Below are 13,036 nucleotides of genomic sequence, written 5' to 3' on the forward strand. Positions count from 1 at the left end.
TTTTTGAAGTGTTTCAAATGTCGCAGTGCCTACCCTGGAGTTCAGTTAAGCCATAACTGATTTATAGTGAACTAGGGAAATTTCAAGTTGATATGAATTATGCAATCCTTAGTATATGTGTGTGTGTGTGTGTGTGTGTGTGTGTGTGTGTACAGCATTAAATTTCTTTCAAGAAACCTAAAGAAATTTCCTGCTGAGTAGGAAATGTTTACATTCTTCACATACTTGTGCATGGATTTCCAAATTGATGGCTATTTGCTTCAAAAGTAGACAGGAAATCAATCCTGGAAATTATTGTGTGTGTAGTTCAATTCCGTAAGTTGTAAAATATTATTTCTTTCATCTCCTTTATGCTGTTTCGTTGCTATTTCATTCTTCATGGTAATAGAAAAATATTCAATGATATTGTAAACACATACTGACCTTTCAGATTTGTTCTCAGGTTCAGTGGCCATTTGTTCAGGAGGTACTTGACTTTTTTACATCAGCTGGTCTCTTCCTCTTTGGGGAAGAAAATCAAGTCATGCTTTGTATTTTAGATTGTGTTGTGTTTCCCTTGAAAATGTGTCACTATGTAATGAGGACTTCTCTCTTTAAAGAAAAGCATGGTACAGCAGTGGATCTGGGAAAGGTTTCATGTTCTCAGCTATGGTGGTGGGAACTAGTAATCCTCCTCCAGAGAACCAGAATAAATAGATGTTTCTAGTAAAAAGTAAGAGTGATGTTTGTAAACTGCCCTCCCTCCAAATTCTGGACTCTTAGACCTAACTATTCATACAGAATTTCGCTTTTTATATATCAGTTCTCTACCAATTCTGGACATTTATATACTATGATCATATTTCTTAACATTGGTACATATTTTCTATTTACCATTTTTTATAAATCTAATGAATTTTTAAGTAATTGTACATATGAAGAACATTCATATGTACAATTATATCAATAATAGAAATAGAAGAAACTGTGATATAAGTGGAAAATAAATGCAAAAATATATATTTATACAAACATAAGTACACATAGATTTTAAATGTTCAGAAAATAAAAATAATAATATGTACCACCAGAAGTTCTAGGACCACATTTCTGAAAACTGTGACCCTCTGATCCCTATTTTTTGAATTGAAATTGCACTTCAGAGCCCTTACCACAGTTTCCATTATGAGTTTCCCCTGCTTTCTGAAAGTAGAGTGTTTCTGTGAAAGCTTTCATAGCCCTAATGGCATAAGGCAAAAAACAATTACCATTAGTTTATATAGAAAATTTTTGAACCTTCTCAGTCCCCAAAAATAACCTCTCTCAGACTTTTCCAATAGCTTGGTACACATCTTTTTAAGATGACCAAAATAGGGATTCCTGTGTCTACCTTTAGCTCAGGTCATGATCTTGGGGTCCTTGGATCGAGCCCTGTGTCGGGCTTCCTGCTCCATAGGGAGCCTGCTTCTCCCTCTTCCTCTGCCGCCTGCTCCCCCTCCTTGTGTGTGCTCTCTCTCTCTCCCTGACAAATCAAACTTTAAAAAAATTGCCCAAAATAAATCAAAGTAAAGCACAAATGCTTTTAGACACAGTTCTGTGTCAAAACTGCCATGGCTTGATGCGGAGTGTAGTTCCTGGGGACGAGCTTGGTGGTGTGTTCAGTGTGTGCACTGCCTTTATAACTACATAATACAGAATGAACACTGAACACTGTTTGTGCTTTTTGCTGTCTTTTTTTTTTTTTAATAAAAATGAAAATCCTCTTCAGATTCATGTGCTCTGCTAATGTAGGTCTTTCCCAATAGTGAATTAGCATGATATGAACTTTCAAGAAACAAGGGATATCTGTTTGTAGATGTCATTTATGGCCATGAACATATTTTCTGCCTTTGAGGAACCAGACTGAAAGCCCATTAGACCTTCAGACATTGTTTCCGTTACCCTGCACTCCATTATGTCCTTTATTGCATACAGGTATGCACTGTGTATTTAATTCCCGCTCAACAAATTGAACAGTTACACAGTGGTCTCCGGGAATGAAGTCCATTGCAGCTTATGAGAACAGGACAGTGCAGAACAATAGGCTCAAGAAAAGGAACCAGTGATATCTGCGAAAAGTTATTTAAAAATATAAAACTAGAGGTGTCTCTTTTTATTAAAAAGTACATTTAATATCCTTAACTGTGTATTGAGCATTTGGTCAACGTTAATGTATATAATTCTCACAATAGCCCAAAGAAGAAAATAGGATTAGTACTTTCATTTAGTACATGAAGAAGGTAAGGTGGGGAGGGAAGTGAGTAATTTGCTGAAGGTTACTGAAGTAGGATATGGAGATTTGAGTTTTGAAAGCCAGATTCTGTACTCTCAATCACTACTCTTTGCTGTATTTCTTGTTAGAGTATATGAAATTACCCATGTGAAAATATTTGGATTCTGTCATTCTACAGTTACTTGCTGTGATTTATACATCATTTCATTTGTCTTCCATTTGCTCTGCAGAAATGTAGGTATTTCCTTTCCCTGAATTGGTGAAACTCAGATAAAGAGCATGCACTTATAGGAAATATCAAATTCTAAGTGTCCAATATATTTTTATATCATGTCACATAATGTGACATATTGGGCTGTTGTGGAATGTCAAGCACTGGCATAATATATGTCTTAGAAATGCAGAGTGACAGGTTGTCATTATAGCTGTTCCAAGTTTTTGTGATAATGGTGAACCCTGGAAAATTTCATTTTCTGGCTTTGCACATTACCAACACTTTGATATTTCCCCTATGTTTTCCCAATGGGAAAGACAGAATTGAATTTAGCCAAACCTGATAATTTTCCTTAATGGAAATTTAAGGGGCTAAGAATCCCACATTTGTATATGGGCTCAATAATTTGAAGTGAATTATCTTCTATTTCTATCCCTAGGATGTAGAGGCAGATGAAGTAGTTTTTCACAGACCTGAATTGTACGGATGAACACCTACTGATGGAGATCATTCAAATTATGAGTTAAGTGCAAATAGAGTTAAGTGCAAAATAGACCCTATATTTAGCAAGTATCCTTGTCATCTATTCACTAGATGTCAGTGGCATACCAGCCTCACACGCCCATCCCTAATCTGTACAACCAAAAATGTTTCCAGACTTTGCCAAAAAATTGCCTCCAGTTGACAATCACTGATTTTGAGAATGGAATCTCTGGTTGGTTTGTAATCTCCTAAAATACCTTTACACATATTTTAAGACTTCAGTTTTTTTTTTTTTTTTTTTTTTTTGGATAATGTCTTATGAGCCACAATACCAAGTTTGCATTTCCAAGCAATATTACAACAAAATAACTTTTATTTATTTTCTACTAGTATTATCTCTTACAAATAAAATTAAGTTGTATCACTTGCAGACCCTTTGAGAAATGATGCATTCTTATCTCATTTTAAGGTTAATGAAAGTAATCTCTCCAAATATCAGTAATATAGAGACAAATACAGATAAATATAGAGCATTTTATCATTACATGGTGCTTTTATTTATTTTTTTATTTTTTTAAACATGATCATTCCTTTTTTTTTTCTTTTTTAAAGATTTCATTTATTTATTTGTCAGAGAGAGAGAGCACAAGCAGGGGGAGCAGCAGGCTTTCCACTGAGTAAGGAGCCCAAAGTGGGACTCGATCCCAGGACCCTGAGATCATGACCTGAGCCAAAAGCAGACGCTCAACCCACTGAGCCACCCAGGTGTCCCTATATGGTGTTTTTAAACTCAATATTTAATTTTCTCAGTAATTCTGAGGAAGGTTTTAATTTACCCATTTTATTGATTAATAAACAGAGACTTGAGGAGTAGCTGTTGTCTATTTCTTGTGAGTTAGATCAGAAATTACCACCATTCTGAGTAATTTTAGGTGAGTAGAGTGGAGCCCAATATGGGCCTCAATCTCACAACCCTGAAATCATGACCTGAGTCGAAATCAACAGTTAAACTCTTAATGGACTGAGCCACCCAGGCACCCCTTGATGATTAAACTCTTAAGTAAATCTCTTTTCTCATGAATAAACTTTTTTCATTTCCTAGAGAGTGGTGTGAAAGATGCATGGCCCTTTCTTTCTTCTGCTCTTCTATTTCTAAATCTAGGTACCACCATTTCCTATTTTGATGTCACTGGTTTTCGTCTTGGGACCTCATGTCAACTGGACCATCTGTTTATAGCCCCTCAAGTGAGCTGCCCTAATTATGTTACATCAGGACAACTTGTGAAGCTCAGAATATCACGTTTCTAACCTTACAACTGATAAGCAGCATAAGCCATTCCCATCGCTATTTTCAGTCCTCTCTCTGTCTTAAATAGATGCATAGATCTCTAGTCTCTTAAGCATCTTCCAGTCCTGTTTACTTTGTAGTCAAGACCCCAGAAATTAGTCTTCCAGAATATGGCTCTTCAAGCCAGAATCCTCAAGGTGATGGTGCCTGTGTAACCTTGATATGAAACCTCCTACACTGTGTAATACTGTCATCTCAGGGAGAGCCACTATTCATTAGTTGAAATTGTCAGCTTTATGTTTCAGTAAAATAAATACACATTTTCCCTACAGTAATGACTTTTTTTTCTCACTTTGTGAAAGCTGCAGGGACCCTTGTTATCGAGAGATAATCATATTCTAGCAGTGCCACTTATTATGCCCAGTGAAAGTCCCAAGGATATGATTATCTCTTAATAACTCTAAAGCTTGTTATGTATCATGTTGTATTGTTGTTTACTTTGAGTGCGTGGGGGAAACCCATTAGTGATCTCTGTGGTTGATATTATTCATTGGGATAATGATAAAAGAATCAAATGACCATTTGTTTGCTTGTAGCTAGACAGCACGATAAATGCATCCCACTTCCCACTGAAAAATGTATTTAAATGTAATCTCTAGCTTAGTATTAGTTTAATAACCTGGATGTTAATACTAAATTAATATCAAGTGAAGCTAAAGGAAAGTTAGGAAATAAACATGGATAATTTAATAACTCTGTGACCTTTACCTCCCACAGAAAATTCAGGTTGGGTTTTAAAATCTGTAATAGAAGTAAACACCCCTGAAAAAGAAGTACTCACCAATTCAGTGATGGAAAATGCCATTTATAATTTAAGTAAATTAGGATGGATGTAAGGAATCCCCTTAAATATGCCTCAAGAATATAAACAGTAAATGAATTTTTCCCCTCTTACTTCATGCCTTCCTCTCATGTTCAAAGAAAGCAATAATTTTGGTTTCATTTATTGAATACCTTTTAAAGACCAGATAGTTGTCATGCATTCTCATTTTTTATTTACTAGAACCTTGCAATACTGTTCCTGATTTTTAGGTTGGGAAACTGAGACTGTAAGAGATTAAATAACTAGCTTGAGTTCTAGTAGAAGGTAGATGGCAAAGGTTAGCTTCAGATCTGAGTTTAGAGTCCATTTGTTATCTACTGATTATTTAAAGGCATGATATGAAGGATGATTACAATTATAGGACACTTGTAGCTGACAGTGATCTTGTACATGTGTATTATTAGGTAGACACACGTCTGACCCTAATGAAAGGGAAAAAGTTTGCTGAAGTGATGAGACCACTGTCTTCTCTTCTTGCTTCCAATGTCTGTGAGAACTGAAAGAATTAGGAATGCCTCATCTGGTTGTTTTTGTTTTAGCATTTTAATTAGGAAAATTTTCATACTCTTAACTGTCACTTGGAAAAGATTATTTTGTTCTGAATAAGTATTTAACACACTTTTTACTTCTGAGGTATTTGGCAAGGGTCTAGATCAGGACTTCTGTTCTCCAGAGTAAAAATCCTTTTTGACCCAGTATTTGCCAGCTGCTATCTCTTTCTATTTGCATTTAACCAAGAAGCTCTGCAGTCATTAGTGGATTTCTGATTTCTTTATATTATAATAAAGCCAATGCACTTCTGTTGACACCAGCTGATATGTTCAAAACTCATAGACCCAATCATTCTGAACAGAGGGAGATTCATCCATTTATTCATATATTAATTTTCTGTCTACTCCTACATGTGACTTTTTAGAGTTTATAATAAAAGCCACAACTAAATATGAACCATAATTTCAAGGTGTTATAATAGCAGATAAATTGTATAGATTTAACATTGGAAAATTTAATAAATTTTCAGTAATTTTAAAAGATAATTAAATATTTTGTGCATATTATAAACTGGGCACTGTTCTTTGCATGGATTATCTCATTCTGCCCTCACAAAAACAATGTAAGGTAGATACATAATTATTAGGCTCTTTTTATGCATAAGGAAACAGAACTTAAAGAAAGTGAATAAAATGAAAGCCTTTCCTCATGTTCTTGTTCAGAGGAGGCTGTTACTCTCTTGCCTCTAATGGATGCACAGTTTCTTTCCCTGCATAAAGCATGGCAAAAGTAGCCAAGAATAATGCATGTATCTTTACCCCTTTATAAGGAATGGTATTGTGTGTCTACCTACCTTATTTATCTCTTGAGTGTGCTGGCTGCATTTAAGATGAAAAGTTTTAACTAAATCACTTTCCCCCTGGTAAGAATATGGCTGTTCAACATTTCCCCGCCCCCCCAGTGGAAAGTAAGTAATTCCTAATTATAAAATCAAGAACTTCTCAATACCTTTGTAAGCATCTTTAGAAGTTTCCTTTTAAGAGCAGTCAAGAAAACATATGGTAGAAGTGGAATTATTTTTTTTTCAAAGATTTTATTTATTTGTCAGAGAGAAAGAAAGCACAAGCAAGGGGAACAGCAGGGAGAAGCAGAGGGAGAAGTAGGCTTCCCGCTGAGCAAAGGAGGCTGATGTGGGACTTCCAATGACCTGAGCCAAAGGCAGACACTTAACTGACTAAGCCACCCAAGCATCCCAGATACAGAATTAATTTTTAAGTTACATGTCCCTTGCTTAGTTTTTAATTTGGATCCTTTCATTCACTCAGCACATATTTAAGGAATAATTGTTTTAGACTAGGTTGTACAAAGCTCTACAACTTTAAATTGAAGAGTAAGACAAGACAGAGACATATAGACCTACAAGAAAAGATACGTGTTTATAGGTGGGTGGTAAGCACACTGTGATTATTGTCATTTTAGAAACCTGTTGAATGTAACAGGACAATGAAATTCATTACAATCCTGAAATGTTATGATTGTGTAAAGAGGATTATTTCAAAAATAATACTCTGATTTTTTTTTTTTTAAAATTGAAATACAGTTTATGTGTAATATATTAGTTTTAGGTGTATAACATAATGATTTCATAATTGTATACATTACAAAATGATCACCATAAATCCTGTTATCACAAAAAGTTATTTCTTTTTTTTTTTTTTTAAGATTTTATTTATTTATTTGACAGACAGAGATCACAAGAAGGCAGAGAGGCAGCCAGAGAAAGGAGGAAGCAGGCTCCCTGCTGAGCAGAGAGCCTGAATGCGGGGCTCCATCCCAGGACCCTGAGGTCGTGACCTGAGCCGAAGGCAGAGAGAGGCTTTAACCCACTGAGCCACCCAGGCGCCCCCACAAAAAGTTATTTCAATATTATTGACTATATTCACTAAGATGTATTTTTCATCCCCATGATTTATTTACTTTATAATTGGAAGTTTATACCTTTGAATCCCTTTAACTTATTTCACTTAATCCCCTATCCCCATTTTGGCAAACAGCAAATCCCCAATATTACTTTATACCAGTCAGAATGGTTATTATCAAAAAAGACAATAAATAACAATAAATAACAAATGTTAAAGAAAATGAGAAATTTTGGTGAGGGTGTGAGAACAAGAAACCTTTGTGCCCTGTTAGTGGGAATGTTAATTGGTGCAGCCACTATGGAAAACAGTATAGAGTTTCCTCAAAAAAATAAAAAACAAAAAAGAAAAGTGCCGTATGATCCAGTATTTCCACTCTGAATATTTCCGTGAGGAAAAGAAAATGCTGATTTGAAAAGACTTATATGCCCCTATATTTATTGCAGCATTATTTACAGTAACCAAGATTCTGAACCAATAATCTAAGTGCCCATCAACAGATGTTTGGTTGGATAAGATGTGTATATATATGCAATGGAATATTACTCAGCCATAAAGAATGAAATCTAGCCATTTTTGACAACATGAATAGACCTAAAAGGTATTATACTAAGTGAAATATGTCAGACAAAAGAAAGACAAATACCATATGACTTCATGTATATGTAGAATCTAAAAAACAAACAAAAAAAAGGCAACAAAAAGAGAAACAGACTGAAATATATAGAGAAGAGTCTATTATGTTTTTACATTTATTTTGATGATGTTTGTTTGGGTGGTGGTGGCTGAGTAGAGTAGTAGCTTGATTTGTCAGCAAATATTGTGAAGTTAGGGATTTTTTCTGTTTATTTTCCCAGTAACTATTTTTGGAATAAATAAATGAATGTAAATATAAAATCTGTTGGTCTATAATAGTAAGAAACAGCTGAGTATGAATCATATTTATGAGCCAAGAAAATTTGTGTATGTAGATTTTCTTGCAAATAATGTTGTGGGGTGATTTTTGTTGTTTCTTTATATTGCTCATGTATAGGTCTTCCTCAGTTCCTTTAGGCACATAGCTGGGACTTCATATTACCCACAGAAAGCTTGCTTTCAGTGGGCTCATTTCTCAACCAACAATCATTTACTTGCAAGTTGTAGAAATGTACCCTAGTTCACATAAAGAGAAGGGCTGTTGAAACCATATGTCAGGCAGTAATTGCAGTCTAAGAACAGAAAACTGGGTAAAACCTGACCCTAGAAGAACTTGAAAAGGCAGGAGATATGGCTACTTGTCACCCCTTTTATTTTTAATACTTCATTTCTCATGGGGATTAGGATTCAGGATGTATATTATCCCAATCATAGTTTTTCCAGAACGTCTTTTCCATTCTCTGATTTCTCAACACACAAGTTTCTTTTACAGTAATTCTTCCTGTACCTGCCTTGAATTCTCAGTGGTGCAGTTTAGAATCTCTGAGAGAGAATCCTATTAGGTTTAATGTGGGTCAAGCATTCCTCCTTGTTCAATCACTGTTGCCACTTAGATTTAATTACACAGTACATAGGGCAGTCCTTTCCAGGAGCTGTGGATGGGCTAAAATTTTTAAGGTGCAAATGTTGATTCAGAGACCTTCTTGGGATCATTCCTGGATATTCCTGCTTACTTTTCCAACCCTTCCAACCTGCCTTCCATTCTTCTGGGTGTTGTTCTTTGCTCTGTGACAGCTAACAAATCAGATAAATGTGTTCTTGATGTTAACCCATCTCACAGGTAATTTCTTTTAACCAGTGTTCCCTCTGGGAGCAATTCCAAAAATCAAAGGGATGAATTTAATGCTAAATATTTCAGTTTTTAAAAAAAATGTTTTAAAAGATTATTTATTTACTTGAGAGAGAGTGTGTGTGCCCCCACAAGAGAGCAGGAACAGAGAGGGGCAGAGGAGAAGGAGAAGCTGAGTCCCTGCTGAGCAAGGATCCCTAACTGGGGCTCCATCCCAGTACCCCAGGATCATGACCTGAACATAAGGCAGATTCTTAACTGACTGAATCATCCAGGCTCCCCTAATGCTAAATATTTTAGACAGTGGGAAAATATTAGGATGTATTGCTTTTCAGTGCTGACTTTACTTTTTTATGTATAATCCTTCTTTATGAAAAACTATTTATGATAGATAAGAATCTTTCACCACTGTTATTATAATGTTACTACTGGTGTGCCATATGCCAGGTAGAAGATTGAATACCTAAATTGGATTATGTCATTGAATTTTTGGTTGTTCTTTGAGGCTGAATAATGCTGTTGTCCCCACTTTACAGGGGAAATTGAGGCTTATGTTAGTTAATGAATTGCTCAAGATTACATGGCAAGTAAATAATTGAGCCATTATCCCATCTTGGGCAGCTCTCTGTTCCATAACTTGTGCTTTTAAAAAAGAGGAACATGATTATTATCTAATAAATAAAATTGAAACCTAAGTTTTCATTTCAAATCTATATCTATCACTGCACAAGTATGATATCTACTTGCACTCTGTGAAGAATATTTTTTGTACATATGTACATATATGTGTGTGTATGTCATGTTTTAGTAATACTTGAAAAGAAAGAATGAACCCTTGATCATAGTTGTAGTTTTTGTTTTTTCTGGTTTATTATCGTTTTTTAGCAATTGTTACTGATGTGTAAGCTAGAGTTGCAAGAGATGCCAGTAGTTATACATAGAAGTTTGCATTCTTATCTGTGGCTATCCCTAATGTAACAAAAAGTTAGACTTTGAGGTACATACTGAACTTTGGTAGCCAACTCACATACATAGAGCTGGTGACTGACCACAGTAATATAAAACAAATGGTGATTTATTTGTGATTCATTATTAACTTGAATATGGGATTTTTGTCTGTTTCATAAGAAATGATTCATTTGTCATAATCATCGGTGGCACTTTATTTATTTGGGGGGAATATATAAGGAAAGACATTAAAAAAAGATAAATTACATTTCTGGATATATTAACAATATAAAGAAGACCTATTTGGTTCTTACTTTCTGGACATTATTGATATTAACTTGAAAGTAAACATAGTTAGGTGCTTAAAAATTGATGAATTATTATGATACCCAGCAGGGGCCACCGTAAAATTAATAAATGATAATGTATTTATGGTTAATCAGGAAAACACAATATTTCTATATTAATAAATTATACTATATTTAAATGTAAATTAGATTAGACTTGTATAAAGATATTTCTGAGTGACCAATCTATATTGATCTACATAAAATATTTTTAATTATAAAAAATTAAAAGACAATTATTTTGTTCAGAAGTAAAGTTATCTACAATAGAAACTTGGTTACAAGATATATACATAAACATGAAGGTATGAATATATGCATTTATTCTCTGTAGTATTGTGTATATATATTTTTCCTTAGAGGGAAACAGTATTGCTTCAGGGGAAATTACTCTCAGGCACAGAATTATTTTGCAATTAAAGTTTAACTTGGTGGCTTTAAGAGAAGATATAATACCCTATTTATGGAAAGAGTATTTTGTTTTTGTTATTGTTAGTCTCATTTTCCATATTCATATCTCTGGCAAAAGCCACCAGATATTTTCTAGTTCATTGTTCACCGTTTCATTATTTTATTAAGCTTTTATAATATAGTTTCTTTAGAAATTGTCTTTTTTATTGAATCTGAATATCACAAAATATCACAGGCTCCTAGAGCCATTATACTAACAAAGAAAGGCTTGAGTGGTGAATTGACTTGTCAAAAGTCACACAGCTAGTGGGAGACAAAGCAGAGAAAGGAATGTGGCATCCTGGCTCCTAGTCTGGGCAATTCTATCAAGCTGGAAATTCATAATGACCATATTTAGTTTTCTTTTCCTCCTAATTTAATTTTAGAATGGCAATAGTTAAGTATCAGCTTCCCATAGCTTATTTATACTTGAAAATTGTATTTATTTGTATATTTTTAATTTTATTCTAGGGATCTTTGATATAAAATACCTCCAACAGTATGTGGTCCGAAGAACTGCCCTAAAAGGTAAGCTTCCCACAAGGGAAGATTGTCTTTATTTCACTTTACCTTTGGTTTAGCATCCTTAGTTTTTATGGAAACAGTGAGATTTGTTCCTTACAGACTGATGCTATGAGATCATTTTAAGTGTTTTTCTGAAGGTTGAAGTTAATGAAGATAGTGAAATCAAGTAAATTAGGACTTGACAATGGGAAATTGAGAACTTTCCCAAGTCTCTCTGGAGAAGATACTTGTGGTAGCTGCTCTGTGGCTCAGATTAATTTGATAATTGAAAAACTTTTGAATTTGGCATCATGGAAAGAGTATTGGGAATGAAGTAAAAGTTTTTGCACTTTTACCAAGTGATTTTATAGGAAAAGACATTTTATCAGTCAAATCAACACAAATATTAAGTTACTAAATCCTACATGTATTCAGGTCTTAAAATTGAAGCCTTTTAGGGTTAAAACACAAGCAGTATTACTCATGATCTATGATACATGCAAGTTTTTTCCTTCATAAAATATTCAGATGCAATAAAGTGAAATACCTGTTTTTATTTCCTAAGGCTGCTATCTATCACACAGTACCATGAACTGGGTGAATGAAAACAACAGCAATTTATTTTTGTCATAGTTCTGTAGTTTAGAAGTCTGAAATGAAAGTGAAGTCACAGTCCTACTCTCTGAAGGCTCTAAGGGAGGAATCCATCCTTGAGTCTTCTAGTTTCTGGTAGTTGGCAACAGTATGTGGTCTTTGTTGGCATGTAATGGCTTCATTCAGATCCCTCTGTCTTCACATAGATTTCTTCCCTGTGCACCTGTGTCCAAACTTGTATTTGTAATAAGGACACCAGACATTGGATTCAGGGCCCAGTCCAATCCAATGCAATCTTGGGATGGTGGTGGAGGAGATCTCATTCCATTGATACACATAAAATAAAGTGCAAAACTTATTTTAAAAGTTGTAATAATTATGTCTTGATGGACAATGTATCTCCCAAGCAAGATAAAATTTAAAACTCTGTTAATCAGGAACGCCTGGGTGGCTCAGTTGGTTAAGCAGCTGCCTTTGGCTCAGGTCATGATCCCAGCGTCCTGGGATCGAGTCCCGCATCGGGCTCCTTGCTCGGCCGGGAGCCTGCTTCTCCCTCTGCCTCTGCCTGCCATTCTGTCTGCCTGTGCTTGCTCTCTCGCCCACTCTCTCTGATAAATAAATAAAATCTTAAAAAAAAAAAAAAAAAAAAACACTCTGTTAATCAGTACAGGACTGATGACGTTGGGTAAGTATCAGCACACAATTTGGCTCTCAGGGGAAGATTATTTTTAACACCCTTAATTATTTAAAAAAAATAGGAAAAAATTTATTTCACTTGATTCCTTAGTTGTTTCGCATAAGCCAAGATCGAGTAATATATTTTTTACAAATTAAGTATTGCTCTATAACAAGCTGGTCTCAGATTCATAGCCTAGAAATAGTACATATTAATTATTTC

The 13,036-nt window shown here is 34.7% G+C and overlaps 1 protein-coding gene across 8 annotated transcripts in view; it reads left to right on the forward strand.

Annotated features, from left to right (window-relative positions):
• CNTN4 (contactin 4) overlaps window positions 1-13,036 on the forward strand; it is a 935,293-nt gene that overhangs the window by 223,121 nt on the left and 699,136 nt on the right. For all 8 annotated transcript variants that reach the window (XM_032325555.1, XM_032325501.1, XM_032325492.1 and 5 more), the window contains one exon: window positions 11,512-11,568. The gene's annotated coding sequence lies outside the window, so the exon portion shown is untranslated. The remainder of the gene's footprint in view (window positions 1-11,511; window positions 11,569-13,036) is intronic.

This window comes from Mustela erminea, chromosome 1 (assembly GCF_009829155.1).
Source record: "Mustela erminea isolate mMusErm1 chromosome 1, mMusErm1.Pri, whole genome shotgun sequence".
NCBI classification, from domain to species: Eukaryota; Metazoa; Chordata; class Mammalia; order Carnivora; family Mustelidae; genus Mustela; species Mustela erminea.